This window comes from Lithobates pipiens, unplaced genomic scaffold, assembly GCF_037356315.1.
Source record: "Lithobates pipiens isolate NorthernLeopardFrog02 unplaced genomic scaffold, aLitPip1_a1.2 Scaffold_13, whole genome shotgun sequence".
Lineage (NCBI taxonomy): Eukaryota > Metazoa > Chordata > Amphibia > Anura > Ranidae > Lithobates > Lithobates pipiens.
Genome location: NW_027507718.1, coordinates 547,860,162 through 547,877,356, shown reverse-complemented (window position 1 = coordinate 547,877,356; position 17,195 = coordinate 547,860,162). Strand labels below are relative to the sequence as shown.

The 17,195-nt window shown below is 42.0% G+C and overlaps 1 long non-coding RNA gene across 1 annotated transcript; it reads left to right on the top strand.

Annotated features, from left to right (window-relative positions):
• The first annotated feature begins 620 nt into the window (after nucleotides 1-620).
• On the top strand, nucleotides 621-7,915 carry LOC143975823 (uncharacterized). The gene is made up of 2 exons (XR_013272423.1): nucleotides 621-1,168; nucleotides 5,865-7,915. It is a non-coding gene; the product is annotated as an uncharacterized LOC143975823 (long non-coding RNA).
• Nucleotides 7,916-17,195: the final 9,280 nt, after the last annotated feature.

The window sequence follows — 17,195 nt, the reverse complement described above, 5'->3', positions numbered from 1 at the left end:
TGCATGTCCAGACATGTCCTCAGGCATATTCTAGATTGGTTCTGTATCTCATGCATGTCCGGACATGTCCTCAGGCATATTCTACAATGTTTGTGCATCTCATACATGTCCAGACATTTCCTTAGGCATATTCTATAATGTTTGTGCATCGCATGCATGTCCAGACATGTCCTCAGGCATATTCTACAATATTTGTGCATCTCATGCATGTCCAGACATGTCCTCAGGCATATTCTACAATATTTCTGCATCTCATGCATGTCCAGACATGTCCTCAGACATATTCTACAACATCCTCAGCAATATTCTACAATGTTTGTGCATCTCGTGCATGTCTGGACATGTCCTTAGGCATATTCTACAATGTTTGTGCATCTTATGCATGTCCAGACATGTCCTCAGGCATATTCTACAATATTTCTGCATCTCATGCATGTCCAGACATGTCCTCAGACATATTCTACAACATCCTCAGGCATATTCTACAATGTTTGTGCATCTCACACATGTCTGGACATGTCCTCAGGCATATTCTACAATGTTTGTGCATCTCGTGCATGTCTGGACATGTCCTCAGGCATATTCTACAATGTTTGTGCATCTCATACATGTCCAGTGTAAGGATTGAGGTATGTTGAAACAAAATGGCTGACCGTATGTCATACTAAATACATGTATTTTTCTATCCTTCTCTGTAAAATAAGGATTCGTCATCTTTAGTCACGTACGCATAAGGAGAGGCCGCATCAGCCCTAAAAAGCAGTCTACGCCCAGAAGATTGTCTTATCAGCTGATAACACCCGGAGAATTGTCTTTACTTTGAAAATGTTGTTTTTTTTACATTTGCTGATGTTTGCCCTTTTCTGTCTATAAAAGATGTAATAAACAAGCCTCAGAGCCACAGTCAGTCAGAGACAGTCAGAGTTAACGACGGACTTCTGAGCAGAAATACTGAATACCTCCGTGTCTCTTTGCTCGGATAAGAACTCTAACTAACAATTGGGAAACAGTAACATAACCTGACAAATAGGTGACTTGTTGAGGTCACACCTAACATTTCTGGCGCCGCGAACACGGACTCGCTGAAGAAACTACAAGAGGCGAACGAACATAAGGACGGAACAAAGAGGCTGGGCACATCAAAGAACCACAGACAAATCCTGCGCAGGTAAGAAAAGCTTTATTTTCTTATAAACTCTGTGCTTCTTAGATTTGTGCCCACCTGATCTGTCTGAATTGTTCTTCAGGTAAACACCAACCTCTGTAGTAGGCGGGTCTTGAACTTAATATTTTGGCTTATGTTACCGTTGTTTCTTGTCTGTCTACTTGTCATCTGTCTGTTGTGAATGAGATAAGCCCTGTTTGTATGGTGTGAATTGAAACATATATCATCCCAATGGGTAACGGAATGCGCCCTTAACTCGTAAGAGTACTTTGGGGGTCCGACACTTAAGTTTGATATACGCTTTTTGATTCATGAGCCTAAAAACGGGTTGAAAGTATAAGTCCTGACTGCCTCGATAAAGCAGGAATAAGAAACGAATGCTGAGAGATTCCATGGTAATGGGACGGGAATAAAGGTCTCCACAAAGTCCCGGAGACCTAGTCATATGTGTTTGGCCACCAAAAGGGAATGCTTGTATATGTTGTAGCCGTCAGTCTGGTCATAATATTTGTCAGTTGGCTAGCATATAAAGTAATTCGATCTCATATAGGAGAGGTTTTTAGTATTTTGGCACCCTAGGAGGAGAAGGCAACGAGACACTTAGTAAGTGATCCAAACGCCACCTAGGCAGGACTGTCAAAATGGGCCAGACACATGGTAAACCCCAGGAGGAATCTCAGAAATGTTATGCTGTTAAAGACATAATTACAATGTTGTATGGGAAGGATAAGGCACAGGGCACAAATAGGATTCTCAAGAAATTGGGGATGGATGGAGAAAATGGATTAAGTGTAGAAGGTTGGGAAGAAATAAAGAAAGACAGACAGGGAGAGATATTGCAGAACAGATGGGTATCACAAATACAATGTTTAATTAAGGTTTCCAACAGGGCTAAAGAGGAGAGATGGAAGTATTGTCAGGAAAAGGGTGGATGGGATATGAAGGTCCGACACAAAAGTCTTCCTTCTGCTCCCGGCGATAGGGTTAATACGGGAGATACTCCACCTCCTTATAACATCACCACACCAGGTAGCGAAAGACCAAAACTTTATCCTTCCTTAAGAGGAAGAGGATGGGTATGCCGAGTATGCGGTACCCAGAACACAGACTGGGCACAGGAATGTGTGCATTGCGGCGCTCAAAGACCAGAGCCCGTAGCTCCAGTCCATAGTCGGACTAGGGTAATACAAGTAAATAATCCAAATGCGGGTCAAGCAGGACAGCCACCTACAGTGACCCGACAAGTCGTTCTGAGGACATGGACACCTTGGTCGGCTGACACTCTTATGGCATTAATACAGAATGCTCCTGATCCCGTAGCAAAACCTGCCGCATTCTGTAGATTCGTGACACAATTACTAGACACACATGAAGCAACTTGGCAAGATGGGGAAGATTTATGTAGACATAAAATGACACTAACGATGTTTAATCAATTTATGAATGAAATTGCTCCACATAGACCACAAGGGGATCCTACCACAGATCCGCCAGGAGTACATCCTCGTCATATAGACTCTAGACCCCTGTTTATTGCTCAGTTACGAGAATTTTGCCAAGGGAAACAGCAGGAAAGGGGTTCGACAGCGCCCATAAAACAGGCCCCAGGTCAGACTGTTACAGAATTTTACCTCAACATGGAAAGCATGATGGCTGACGAAGGTCTAGATTTAGCCTTACCCGTCACCATTAGGGCTTTCAATCGACAGTTTATGGAAGGACTAGTACCCCAAGTAGGTGACAAACTGAAAGCATGTACTCCCGAATGGAGAGCCATACGGGACAGAGGAACATTGTTGCAGAAAGCACAAGGCATAGAGGCTGATTTAGCAGAAACTAAACCCAGAAGGACACCGGGAGTTAACACTGTTGCCCGGGTCAATGAAGGAGGGAATTCCTCCCGTAAACCTCTTACCTGTTATTACTGCAACAAGGTGGGACATATAAAAAGAGACTGTAGGAAAAGGATAAAAGACGAACAGGAAGGAAACACGGACAGAGACACGAGGGACTACAGACAGAGGCGTACCAATGATAGGGACGATCCGACCGCATGACTTGCCCCAGTCCTAGCTGAATCAGAGAACAAAATGCTCCACATGTTGATGAAGGTGGAAGGTAAACATATTCCTTGTTTGGTTGACACAGGAGCGTCACGCAGTCTGTTGTCTGATTCAGTAGTCCCTCCACACATGACGTCCCGTGACACCATACCCATAAGTGGTTATGACGGTCTTTTGTCCGATGCCCCACTGACTAAACCTTAAAAAGTAAAAATAGGGGGAATGGCAACCGCCTGACACTTGTGTATTGTTGCAATATGTAGATGACCTATTGTTATGTTGTCCGGATAACGATACTTGTTTAAAAGCCACTCTATCATTGTTACAATTCCTGGCTGAAAAAGGGTGCAAGGTGAATAGAACTAAGTTACAGGTATGTCAGAAAAAGGTTGTCTTTTTGGGCCACTGTATATCCCAGGGTACTCGACATCTCACTGAAGACCGAGTCCAGGCCATAAGACAAATGAATATCCCACGCAATTTTAAGCAACTTCGTATGTTTCTGGGAATGGTGTCATATTGTAGACAATGGATACCACATGCCAGTTCTCTGATGCAGCCATTATATGATTGCTTGAAAATAGTACCCTATGTACTCACAGAAGCAGGTCATGAATCTTTTAGCACCTTAAAAAGGTTACTAATTTCGGCACCTGCGATCGGGATCCCTGATTATACCAAAACATTTCATTTGTACATTGCTGAAATCACGGGACACGCAACAGGGGTGTTGACACAACAACACATCAAACAAAGGCCGGTAGCATACTTCTCGGCGGCTCTCGATCCTGTCTCTAGAGGATCACCGTCCTGTGTACGAGCAGTTGCAGCAGTGTCAATTATCATTGACAAATCCTCAGAAATTGTCTTAGACAATCCTGTAGTGGTACATACCACACATGACATACACGCCATCTTGTCACAGGTCCAACCAAAACACATATCAATGGCAAGGCAGCTGCGTCTACAATGCACTTTGCTCCTACCCCCCAATGTTACCTTTCAGCGATGCACTTCTTTTAACTTAGCACAGCTTTTACCATTACAGACAGATTTGACAGGGGGGAGTAATGATGATAATGGTGTAGACACAGCACAAGATACTCAGGATTCTGACACACTTTCATTTCATGACATAACATCTGATGAACACGATTGTTTCCAACTTATGGAACAAGAAACCACGGGGTTCCCACATGTCACAGACATACCCATTGCAAATGCAGAACACACACTGTACATAGATGGTAGTAGATTTGCCGATGACAAAGGTAAATATCACACAGGTTATGCTGTGGTAACGGACACACAGGTAATTGAGGCAAAGTCACTACCAGCACACATGTCGGCACAAGAAGCGGAACTAACCGCTCTAGAGAAAGCCCTAGAACACTTGGAGGGACAAGAAGGGAACATTTACACTGATTCCGCATATGCCTACGGTGTGGCACATGATTATGGCCACATATGGAAAGCTAGAGGTTACCTTACAGCAGCAGGCACACCTGTTAAACATGGTGAAGGAATCAAAAGAGTCCTGAACAATCTTCAAAAGGTTAAAAGAGTAGCCATCATGAAGATAGCGGCACACACGAGCGCAAAAACAACTGAGGCAAAAGGAAACGCATTTGCAGATTTAACTGCAAAGAAGGCAGCTCTAGGGGAAGTAAGCCCTGAGACCTTAGCCACGGTACAGGTGAGTATGCCCGAAACCACATGGCAGCAGCTAATCGAACTACAGGAACAAGCAGGGGCTATTGAGAAGGACCGTTGGGTTAAGGAGGGAGCTGCACTAGGCCTTGACAATATATGGAGGGAAGGAGGCAGAATATGCCTACCTGCCTCTCTATACCCAGCAATGGCAGCGGCTGTCCACTTACCCACTCATGTCAGCTCCAATTCTATGTATAGGATTGTAAGCCAAGGATGGCTAGCCCCTGGATTCAGTAGTACTGCAAGGAACTACTGTGCTGCATGCCAAATCTGTCTGATTAATAACCCAGGACAGAGAGTGAAAACCCCACGTAAACATCAGGTCCGGGCCCAATATCCCTTTCAGAGACTGCAGATTGACTACATACAAATGCCTAAGAGCGGCCCCTTTGAATTTGTTCTCGTGTGCATCTGCCTATTTTCAGGCTTGCCCGAAAGTTATCCTGTGAAATCAGCTACGGCAAAAGCCACCGCCAAGAAACTGATTACTGAGCTGATACCTAGGTTTGGTCTCCCAGAAACAATAGAATCAGATAGGGGGACACATTTCACGGGAGAAATAATGCAAAATGTGATGGCAATGTTAGGGGTTCAACAAAGTTTTCATACTCCTTACCACCCACAGAGTTCAGGATCAGTAGAAAGAGTAAATGGTACAATCAAGCTGAAAATACAAAAAGCTATGCAGGAGTTGAACAAACCATGGCCTGAGTGCCTAGCTTTAGCTTTGTTCTCTATTAGGTACACCCCAACAGGAAAAACAGGGTTATCCCCATATGAAATACTGTTTGGAAGTGCACCTAGATTAGGTTTATATTTTCCTCAAAGTATGCAATTACAATGTGATAGTTTAACTACGTATGTAATACAGTTGCAACAGCGTCTGACTAAAATCCACAAGAGTGTGTATTCTTCTCTTCCAGACCCTAATTCTGTCACAGGTACACACGATCTACAACCAGGAGACTATGTGTATGTAAAGAAACATACCAGAAAGACACTGGAACCAAGGTTTGAAGGTCCTTTCCAGGTGCTATTGATTACAGCAACCTCAGTGAAATTGGAAGGGAAACCTACCTGGATCCACGCTTCTCATTGTAAAAAGGAGCCAGTTGGCAAATGACAACATGTATCTTTTTATTGTTTCAGTAATTCTGGCTAATAGTTTGGTTACCTCACAGAATAAAATACACAAGGATGAAGGATTTTCTAAAAAAATGTTATTACTGAAGTTTAAATATGCTTATGCCCAGAAGTCAGGATATGAGAAATGTTGGATTTGTAGCAAATTACACCCCAGCACAGCAAGCATACCACTGATGGCAGTTCCTATAAACTATACTGATCTTGCTAACAGTAGCATTAACATAATTAGAACAAATACCAGCGAGACAGTAATGTTTAAGTCAAATGGTCTCGCCTTTTCCCCTGATTGGTGTTTCAACCTAGGGAACACAACGGGAGGAAATGGAGAATGCCAAGACAGCAAATTTAACTTGTCCATTTTCATACCAAAAGCTACTCCTGGGAAAAACACGGTCTTCTACCCTAGTATAACCCACACACACCAATCGTTAGCTGAGTTCCTCGGTAATATTTCAGACAACAACACCAGGTGGTTAGTATCCAACTTATCCCTCTATGGATACACCTCTCGTTATAGAAATGATATCAGTTCAAGATCAGTAGCTCTAGGAAATAATATATATATCTGTTGTGAGGATAAATGTTATACTTGGATACCTAGAAGAGCTCAGGGATGGTGCTACCTCGCAAGTTTAGTACCAGTAATGGGAGTAGTAGGTGATGAACGAGGTGATCACCTATTAGAAGCTAGCATGCATCCTAGATATCCCCTCAGGTATCGTAGTAAAAGAGAAATATTCCTGAAGAAGGACATGGCATGGGCTTGGTTCCCGTCCTGGACAGGATGGGGTATAGACTTAATGAAAAGACTAAATAACTATACAGGAATTATTAATGATGTTTTGGAGAAAAACTCTGATGACATTACTAACTTAAATCTGGAGACCAGAGCCATCAGACAACAATTAGAATTACATGAATTAGCAATTGAAAGTATGAGTGCAGCACTGACAGGACTCTGTGAAACTACTGAGGACTATGAGTGCTGTACTTGGATACATAACACCAGCATTGAGGTACCTGACTATTATGACATCATTGCACAACACCGTACGGAAGTAAAGAATTTACAAGAGAAGGCCCGAAATATTGGTCGCGACTGGGATCCGTTTGGTGGAACTTTTAGTTTCTCAGGGTTATTCTCTTGGGTTAAGAAGGCAGCAATGACGATTATAGTGGTGCTCTTATTCGTATTTTTCTTTTATGCATGCTTTAAGTTGTTTATGTGCTTTTGCAAGAAAGCCAAGGTAAATGATGCGGAAAAGATGGAACTTTTGTGAAGATAGGTAGATTTAGTTTCTTGACATCACCCATCTGTCAGAAAAGCCACTCTTCCTGAATTTTAGATGTTGGTACTGTCCAGGGGGATGGGTGTATACCCCTCTGACAACTCGCGGTCAGGGAGAGTACTCTGGATATAGGCTGACTAGAACTTGTTCAGGTGGACCCAGGGCAAGAGGGAGGGGTGATGTCAAAGGGGGAAATGTAAGGATTAAGGGGTGTCTAAACAAAATGGTTGACCTTATGTCTTACTAAATACTTGTATTTTTCTATCCTTCTCTTTAAAATAAGGATTAGTCATCTATTGTCACGTACTCATCAAGAAGAGGCCGCATCAGCCCTAAAAAGCAGTCTACGCCCAGAAGATTGTCTTATCAGCTGATAACACCCGGAGAATTGTCTTTACTTTGAAAATGTTGTTTTTTTTACATTTGCTGATGTTTGCTCTTTTCTGTCTATAAAAGAGAAGTAATAAAGAGCTCAGAGCCACAGTCAGTCAGAGACAGTCAGAGTTAACGACGGACTTCTGAGCAGAAATACTGAATAATATCTCTGTGTCTCTTTGCTTGGATAAGAACTCTAACTAACAATTGGGAAACGGTAACATAACCTGACAAATAGGTGACTTGTTGAGGTCACACCTAACATCTACAATGTTTGCGCATCTCATGCATGTCCAGACATGTCCTCAGGCATATTCTACAACATCCTCAGCAATATTCTACAATGTTTGTGCATCTCGTGCATGTCTGGACATGTCCTCAGGCATATTCTACAATGTTTGTGCATCTCATGCATGTCCAGACATGTCCTCAGGCATATTCTACAATGTTTGTGCAATTTATACATGTCCAGACATGTCATCAGGCATATTCTATAATGTTTGTGCATCTCATACATATCCAGACATGTCCTCAGGCATATTCTACAATGTTTGTGCATCGCATGCATGTCCAGACATGTCCTCAGGCATATTCTACAATGTTTGCGCATCTTATACATGTCCAGACGTGTCCTCAGGCATATTCTACAACATCCTCAGGCATATTCTACAATGTTTGTGCATCTCATACATGTCCAGACATTTCCTCAGGCATATTCTACAATGTTTGCGCATCTCATGCATGTCCAGACATGTCCTCAGGCATATTCTACAATGTTTGCGCATCTTATACATGTCCAGACGTGTCCTCAGGCATATTCTATAATGTTTGCGCATCTCATACATGTCCAGACATGTCCTTAGGCATATTCTGCAATGTTTGTGCATCTCGTGCATGTCCAGACATGTCCTCAGGCATATTCTACAATGTTTGTGCATCTCATGCATGTCCAGACATGTCCTCAGGCATATTCTACAACATCCTCAGCAATATTCTACAATGTTTGTGCATCTCGTGCATGTCTGGACATGTCCTTAGGCATATTCTACAATGTTTGTGCATCTCATACATGTCCAGACGTGTCCTTAGGCATATTCTACAACATCCTCAGGCATATTCTACAATCAGTCTCCTAGATTATTGAACAACCCAAATGTACTGTTCCCCTTCTTCTATATTTCATCCACATATATATCTATATTTATCGTAGCAATCAGATTAAATTGTTTGTCTTTTTCTATTAGTTTATTGTAAATAATGGCACATGTATTATTTAATCATCACTTTGTGTATGTGTTTATCCATGCAGTTTCACCCTTGTCAATAATACCCAAAGCTCCTGAAGAAACTCGTTTTATGAGTGAAACATGTCGAGCATCTTACTATATTGACTGAGTTTACTAGTGATCTTTCCTGATCCGAATGTATTGTATGGATATAATTATGTATTTATTGTGTTGTTTTAACAAAAATTTGATATTTTTTGTATAATAAAAATATTCTTTTTGAAAAAAACATTTTTTCTCTCTTTAAAAAATCTCTTTGAGTGATTGCTACTTGACCTTTTGGTTAATATATGAAATGTTTTATACCGGTAAAAGTCCCGTTGAGGTTAGTTACCTCCCCCTCTGTTTCTCTTTTCAAATTTGAATTTTGGGATGTGGTATCATCTTGTTTGGTTGGCTTCCCTTCATTTTCTAACATATTCTACAATGTTTGTGCATCTTATGCATGTCCAGACATGTCCTCAGGCATATTCTACAATATTTGTGCATCTCATGCATGTCCAGACATGTCCTCAGGCATATTCTACAACATCCTCAGGCATATTCTACAATGTTTGTGCATCTCGTGCATGTCTGGACATGTACTCAGGCATATTCTAGATTGGTTGTGTATCTCATGCATGTCCGGACATGTCCTCAGGCATATTTTATAATGTTTGCGCATCTCATACATGTCCAGACATGTCCTCAGGCATATTCTACAATGTTTGTGCATCTCATGCATGTCCAGACATGTCCTTAGGCATATTCTACAATGTTTGTGCATCTTGTGCATGTCTGGACATGTCCTCAGGCATATTCTACAATGTTTGTGCATCTTATGCATGTCCAGACATGTCCTCAGGCATATTCTACAATGTTTGTGCATCTCATGCATGTCTGGCCATGTCCTCAGACATATTCTACAACATCCTAAGGCATATTCTACAATGTTTGTGCATCTCGTGCATGTCCAGACATGTCCTCAGGCATATTCTACAATGTTTGTGCATCTCGTGCATGTCTGGACATGTCCTCAGACATATTCTATAATGTTTGCGCATCTCATACATGTCCAGACATGTCCTCAGGCATATTCTACAATATTTGTGCATCTCATGCATGTCCAGACATGTCCTCAGGCATATTCTACAACATCCTCAGGCATATTCTACAATGTTTGTGCATCTCGTGCATGTCTGGACATGTACTCAGGCATATTCTAGATTGGTTGTGTATCTCATGCATGTCCGGACATGTCCTCAGGCATATTTTATAATGTTTGCGCATCTCATACATGTCCAGACATGTCCTCAGGCATATTCTACAATGTTTGTGCATCTCATGCATGTCCAGACATGTCCTTAGGCATATTCTACAATGTTTGTGCATCTCGTGCATGTCTGGACATGTCCTCAGGCATATTCTACAATGTTTGTGCATCTTATGCATGTCCAGACATGTCCTCAGGCATATTCTACAATGTTTGTGCATCTCATGCATGTCTGGCCATGTCCTCAGACATATTCTACAACATCCTAAGGCATATTCTACAATGTTTGTGCATCTCGTGCATGTCCAGACATGTCCTCAGGCATATTCTACAATGTTTGTGCATCTCGTGCATGTCCGGACATGTCCTCAGACATATTCTACAATGTTTGTGCATCTCATACATGTCCTGACATGTTCTCAGGCATATTCTACAATGTTTGTGCATCTCGTGCATGTCCAGACATGTCCTCAGACATATTCTACAATGTTTGTGCATCTCATACATGTCCTGACATGTTCTCAGGCATATTCTACAATGTTTGTGCATCTCATGCATGTCCAGACATGTCCTCAGGCATATTCTACAATGTTTGTGCATCTCGTGCATGTCTGGCCATGTCCTCAGACATATTCTACAACATCCTAAGGCATATTCTACAATGTTTGTGCATCTCGTGCATGTCCAGACATGTCCTCAGGCATATTCTACAATGTTTGTGCATCTCGTGCATGTCTGGACATGTCCTCAGACATATTCTACAATGTTTGTGCATCTCATACATGTCCTGACATGTTCTCAGGCATATTCTACAATGTTTGTGCATCTCGTGCATGTCCAGACATGTCCTCAGACATATTCTACAATGTTTGTGCATCTCATACATGTCCTGACATGTTCTCAGGCATATTCTACAATGTTTGTGCATCTCATGCATGTCCAGACATGTCCTCAGGCATATTCTACAATGTTTGTGCAACTCGTGCATGTCTGGACATGTCCTTAGGCATATTCTACAATGTTTGTGCATCTCATACATGTCCTGACATGTTCTCAGGCATATTCTACAATGTTTGTGCATCTCATGCATGTCCAGACATGTCCTCAGGCATATTCTACAATGTTTGTGCAACTCGTGCATGTCTGGACATGTCCTTAGGCATATTCTACAATGTTTGTGCATCTCATACATGTCCTGACATGTTCTCAGGCATATTCTACAATGTTTGTGCATCTCATGCATGTCCAGACATGTCCTCAGGCATATTCTACAATGTTTGTGCATCTCGTGCATGTCTGGACATGTCCTTAGGCATATTCTGCAATGTTTGTGCAACTCGTGCATGTCTGGACATGTCCTCAGACATATTCTACAATGTTTGTGCATCTCATACATGTCCTGACATGTTCTCAGGCATATTCTACAATGTTTGTGCATCTCGTGCATGTCCAGACATGTCCTCAGACATATTCTACAATGTTTGTGCATCTCATACATGTCCTGACATGTTCTCAGGCATATTCTACAATGTTTGTGCATCTCATGCATGTCCAGACATGTCCTCAGGCATATTCTACAATGTTTGTGCAACTCGTGCATGTCTGGACATGTCCTTAGGCATATTCTACAATGTTTGTGCATCTCATACATGTCCTGACATGTTCTCAGGCATATTCTACAATGTTTGTGCATCTCATGCATGTCCAGACATGTCCTCAGGCATATTCTACAATGTTTGTGCAACTCGTGCATGTCTGGACATGTCCTTAGGCATATTCTACAATGTTTGTGCATCTCATACATGTCCTGACATGTTCTCAGGCATATTCTACAATGTTTGTGCATCTCATGCATGTCCAGACATGTCCTCAGGCATATTCTACAATGTTTGTGCATCTCGTGCATGTCTGGACATGTCCTTAGGCATATTCTGCAATGTTTGTGCAACTCGTGCATGTCTGGACATGTCCTCAGGCATATTCTACAATGTTTGCGCATCTCATGCATGTCCAGACATGTCCTCAGGCATATTCTACAACATCCTCAGAAATATTCTACAATGTTTGTGCATCTCGTGCATGTCTGGACATGTCCTCAGGCATATTCTATAATATTTGTGCATCTCATGCATGTCCAGACATGTCCTCAGGCATATTCTACAATGTTTGTGCATCTCGTGCATGTCTGGACATGTCCTTAGGCATATTCTGCAATGTTTGTGCAACTCGTGCATGTCTGGACATGTCCTCAGGCATATTCTACAATGTTTGCGCATCTCATGCATGTCCAGACATGTCCTCAGGCATATTCTACAACATCCTCAGAAATATTCTACAATGTTTGTGCATCTCATGCATGTCCAGACATGTCCTCAGGCATATTCTACAACATCCTCAGCAATATTCTACAATGTTTGTGCATCTCATGCATGTCCAGACATGTCCTCAGGCATATTCTACAATGTTTGTGCAATTTATACATGTCCAGACATGTCATCAGGCATATTCTATAATGTTTGTGCATCTCATACATGTCCAGACATTTCCTCAGGCATATTCTACAATGTTTGTGCATCGCATGCATGTCCAGACATGTCCTCAGGCATATTCTACAATGTTTGTGCATCTCATACATGTCCAGACATTTCCTCAGGCATATTCTACAATGTTTGCGCATCTCATGCATGTCCAGACATGTCCTCAGGCATATTCTACAATGTTTGCGCATCTCATACATGTCCAGACATGTCCTCAGGCATATTCTATAATGTTTGCGCATCTCATACATGTCCAGACATGTCCTTAGGCATATTCTGAAATGTTTGTGCATCTCATGCATGTCCAGACAAGTCCTCAGGCATATTCTACAACATCCTCAGCAATATTCTACAATGTTTGTGCATCTCGTGCATGTCTGGACATGTCCTTAGGCATATTCTACAATGTTTGTGCATCTCATGCATGTCCAGACAAGTCCTCAGGCATATTCTACAACATCCTCAGCAATATTCTACAATGTTTGTGCATCTCGTGCATGTCTGGACATGTCCTTAGGCATATTCTACAATGTTTGTGCATCTCATGCATGTCCAGACGTGTCCTTAGGCATATTCTACAACATCCTCAGGCATATTCTACAATGTTTATGCATCTTATGTATGTCCAGACATGTCCTCAGACATATTCTACAACATCCTCAGGCATATTCTACAATATTTGTGCATCTCATGCATGTCCAGACATGTCCTCAGGCATATTCTACAACATCCTCAGGCATATTCTACAATGTTTGTGCATCTCGTGCATGTCTGGACATGTACTCAGGCATATTCTAGATTGGTTGTGTATCTCATGCATGTCCGGACATGTCCTCAGGCATATTTTATAATGTTTGCGCATCTCATACATGTCCAGACATGTCCTCAGGCATATTCTACAATGTTTGTGCATCTCATGCATGTCCAGACATGTCCTTAGGCATATTCTACAATGTTTGTGCATCTCGTGCATGTCTGGACATGTCCTCAGGCATATTCTACAATGTTTGTGCATCTTATGCATGTCCAGACATGTCCTCAGGCATATTCTACAATGTTTGTGCATCTCATGCATGTCTGGCCATGTCCTCAGACATATTCTACAACATCCTAAGGCATATTCTACAATGTTTGTGCATCTCGTGCATGTCCAGACATGTCCTCAGGCATATTCTACAATGTTTGTGCATCTCGTGCATGTCCGGACATGTCCTCAGACATATTCTACAATGTTTGTGCATCTCATACATGTCCTGACATGTTCTCAGGCATATTCTACAATGTTTGTGCATCTCGTGCATGTCCAGACATGTCCTCAGACATATTCTACAATGTTTGTGCATCTCATACATGTCCTGACATGTTCTCAGGCATATTCTACAATGTTTGTGCATCTCATGCATGTCCAGACATGTCCTCAGGCATATTCTACAATGTTTGTGCATCTCATGCATGTCCAGACATGTCCTTAGGCATATTCTACAATGTTTGTGCATCTCATACATGTCCTGACATGTTCTCAGGCATATTCTACAATGTTTGCGCATCTCATACATGTCCAGACATGTCCTCAGGCATATTCTACAATGTTTGTGCATCTCATGCATGTCCAGACATGTCCTTAGGCATATTCTACAATGTTTGTGCATCTCGTGCATGTCTGGACATGTCCTCAGGCATATTCTACAATGTTTGTGCATCTTATGCATGTCAAGACATGTCCTCAGGCATATTCTACAATCTTTATGCATCTCATGCATGTCTGGACATGTCCTCAGACATATTCTACAACATCCTAAGGCATATTCTACAATGTTTGTGCATCTCGTGCATGTCCAGACATGTCCTCAGGCATATTCTACAATGTTTGTGCATCTCGTGCATGTCCGGACATGTCTTCAGACATATTCTACAATGTTTGTGCATCTCATACATGTCCTGACATGTTCTCAGGCATATTCTACAATGTTTGTGCATCTCGTGCATGTCTGGACATGTCCTCAGACATATTCTATAATGTTTGCGCATCTCATACATGTCCAGACATGTCCTTAGGCATATTCTACAATGTTTGTGCATCTCGTGCATGTCTGGACATGTCCTCAGACATATTCTACAACATCCTCAGGCATATTCTACAATGTTTGTGCATCTTATGCATGTCCAGACATGTCCTCAGGCATATTCTACAATGTTTGTGCATTTTATACATGTCCATACATGTCCTTAGGCATATTCTATAATGTTTGCGCATCTCATACATGTCCAGACATGTCCTCAGTCATATTCTACAACATCCTCAGGCATATTCTACAATGTTTGTGCATCTCGTGCATGTCTGGACATGTCCTCAGGCATATTCTACAATGTTTGTGCATCTCATACATGTCCAGACATGTCCTCAGGCATATTCTACAATGTTTGCGCATCTCATGCATGTCCGGACATGTCCTCAGACATATTCTACAATGTTTGCGCATCTCATACATGTCCAGACATGTCCTCAGGCATATTCTACAATGTTTGTGCATCTCGTGCATGTCTGGACATGTCCTTAGGCATATTCTACAACATCCTCAGGCATATTCTACAATGTTTGTGCATCTCGTGCATGTCTGGACATGTCCTCAGGCATATTCTACAACATCCTCAGGCATATTCTACAATGTTTGTGCATCTCGTGCATGTCTGGACATGTCCTTAGGCATATTCTAGATTGGTTGTGTATCTCATGCATGTCCGGACATGTCCTCAGGCATATTCTACAATGTTTGTGCATCTTATGCATGTCCAGACATGTCCTCAGGCATATTCTACAATCTTTGTGCATCTCATGCATGTCCAGACATGTCCTCAGGCATATTCTACAATGTTTGTGCATCTCGTGCATGTCTGGCCATGTCCTCAGACATATTCTACAACATCCTAAGGCATATTCTACAATGTTTGTGCATCTCGTGCATGTCCAGACATGTCCTCAGGCATATTCTACAATGTTTGTGCATCTCGTGCATGTCCGGACATGTCCTCAGACATATTCTACAATGTTTGTGCATCTCATACATGTCCTGACATGTTCTCAGGCATATTCTACAATGTTTGTGCATCTCGTGCATGTCCAGACATGTCCTCAGACATATTCTACAATGTTTGTGCATCTCATACATGTCCTGACATGTTCTCAGGCATATTCTACAATGTTTGTGCATCTCATGCATGTCCAGACATGTCCTCAGGCATATTCTACAATGTTTGTGCAACTCGTGCATGTCTGGACATGTCCTTAGGCATATTCTACAATGTTTGTGCATCTCATACATGTCCAGACATGTCCTCAGGCATATTCTACAATGTTTGTGCATCTCGTGCATGTCTGGACATGTCCTCAGGCATATTCTATAATATTTGTGCATCTCATGCATGTCCAGACATGTCCTCAGGCATATTCTACAACATCCTCAGCAATATTCTACAATGTTTGTGCATCTCATACATGTCCAGACATGTCCTCAGGCATATTCTACAATGTTTGTGCATCGCATGCATGTCCAGACATGTCCTAAGGCATATTCTACAACATCCTCAGGCATATTCTACAATGTTTGTGCATCTCATACATGTCCAGACATTTCCTCAGGCATATTCTACAATGTTTGCGCATCTCATGCATGTCCAGACATGTCCTCAGGCATATTCTACAATGTTTGCGCATCTCATGCATGTCCAGACATGTCCTCAGGCATATTCTATAATGTTTGCGCATCTCATTCATGTCCAGACATGTCCTTAGGCATATTCTGCAATGTTTGTGCATCTCGTGCATGTCCAGACATGTCCTCAGGCATATTCTACAATGTTTGTGCATCTCATGCATGTCCAGACAAGTCCTCAGGCATATTCTACAACATCCTCAGCAATATTCTACAATGTTTGTGCATCTCGTGCATGTCTGGACATGTCCTTAGGCATATTCTACAATGTTTGTGCATCTCATGCATGTCCAGACGTGTCCTTAGGCATATTCTACAACATCCTCAGGCATATTCTACAATGTTTGTGCATCTTATGCATGTCCAGACATGTCCTCAGACATATTCTACAACATCCTCAGGCATATTCTACAATATTTGTGCATCTCATGCATGTCCAGACATTTCCTCAGGCATATTCTACAATGTTTGTGCATCTCGTGCATGTCTGGACATGTCCTCAGGCATATTCTATAATATTTGTGCATCTCATGCATGTCCAGACATGTCCTCAGGCATATTCTACAACATCCTCAGCAATATTCTACAATGTTTGTGCATCTCGTGCATGTCTGGACATGTCCTCAGGCATATTCTACAATGTTTGTGCATCTCATGCA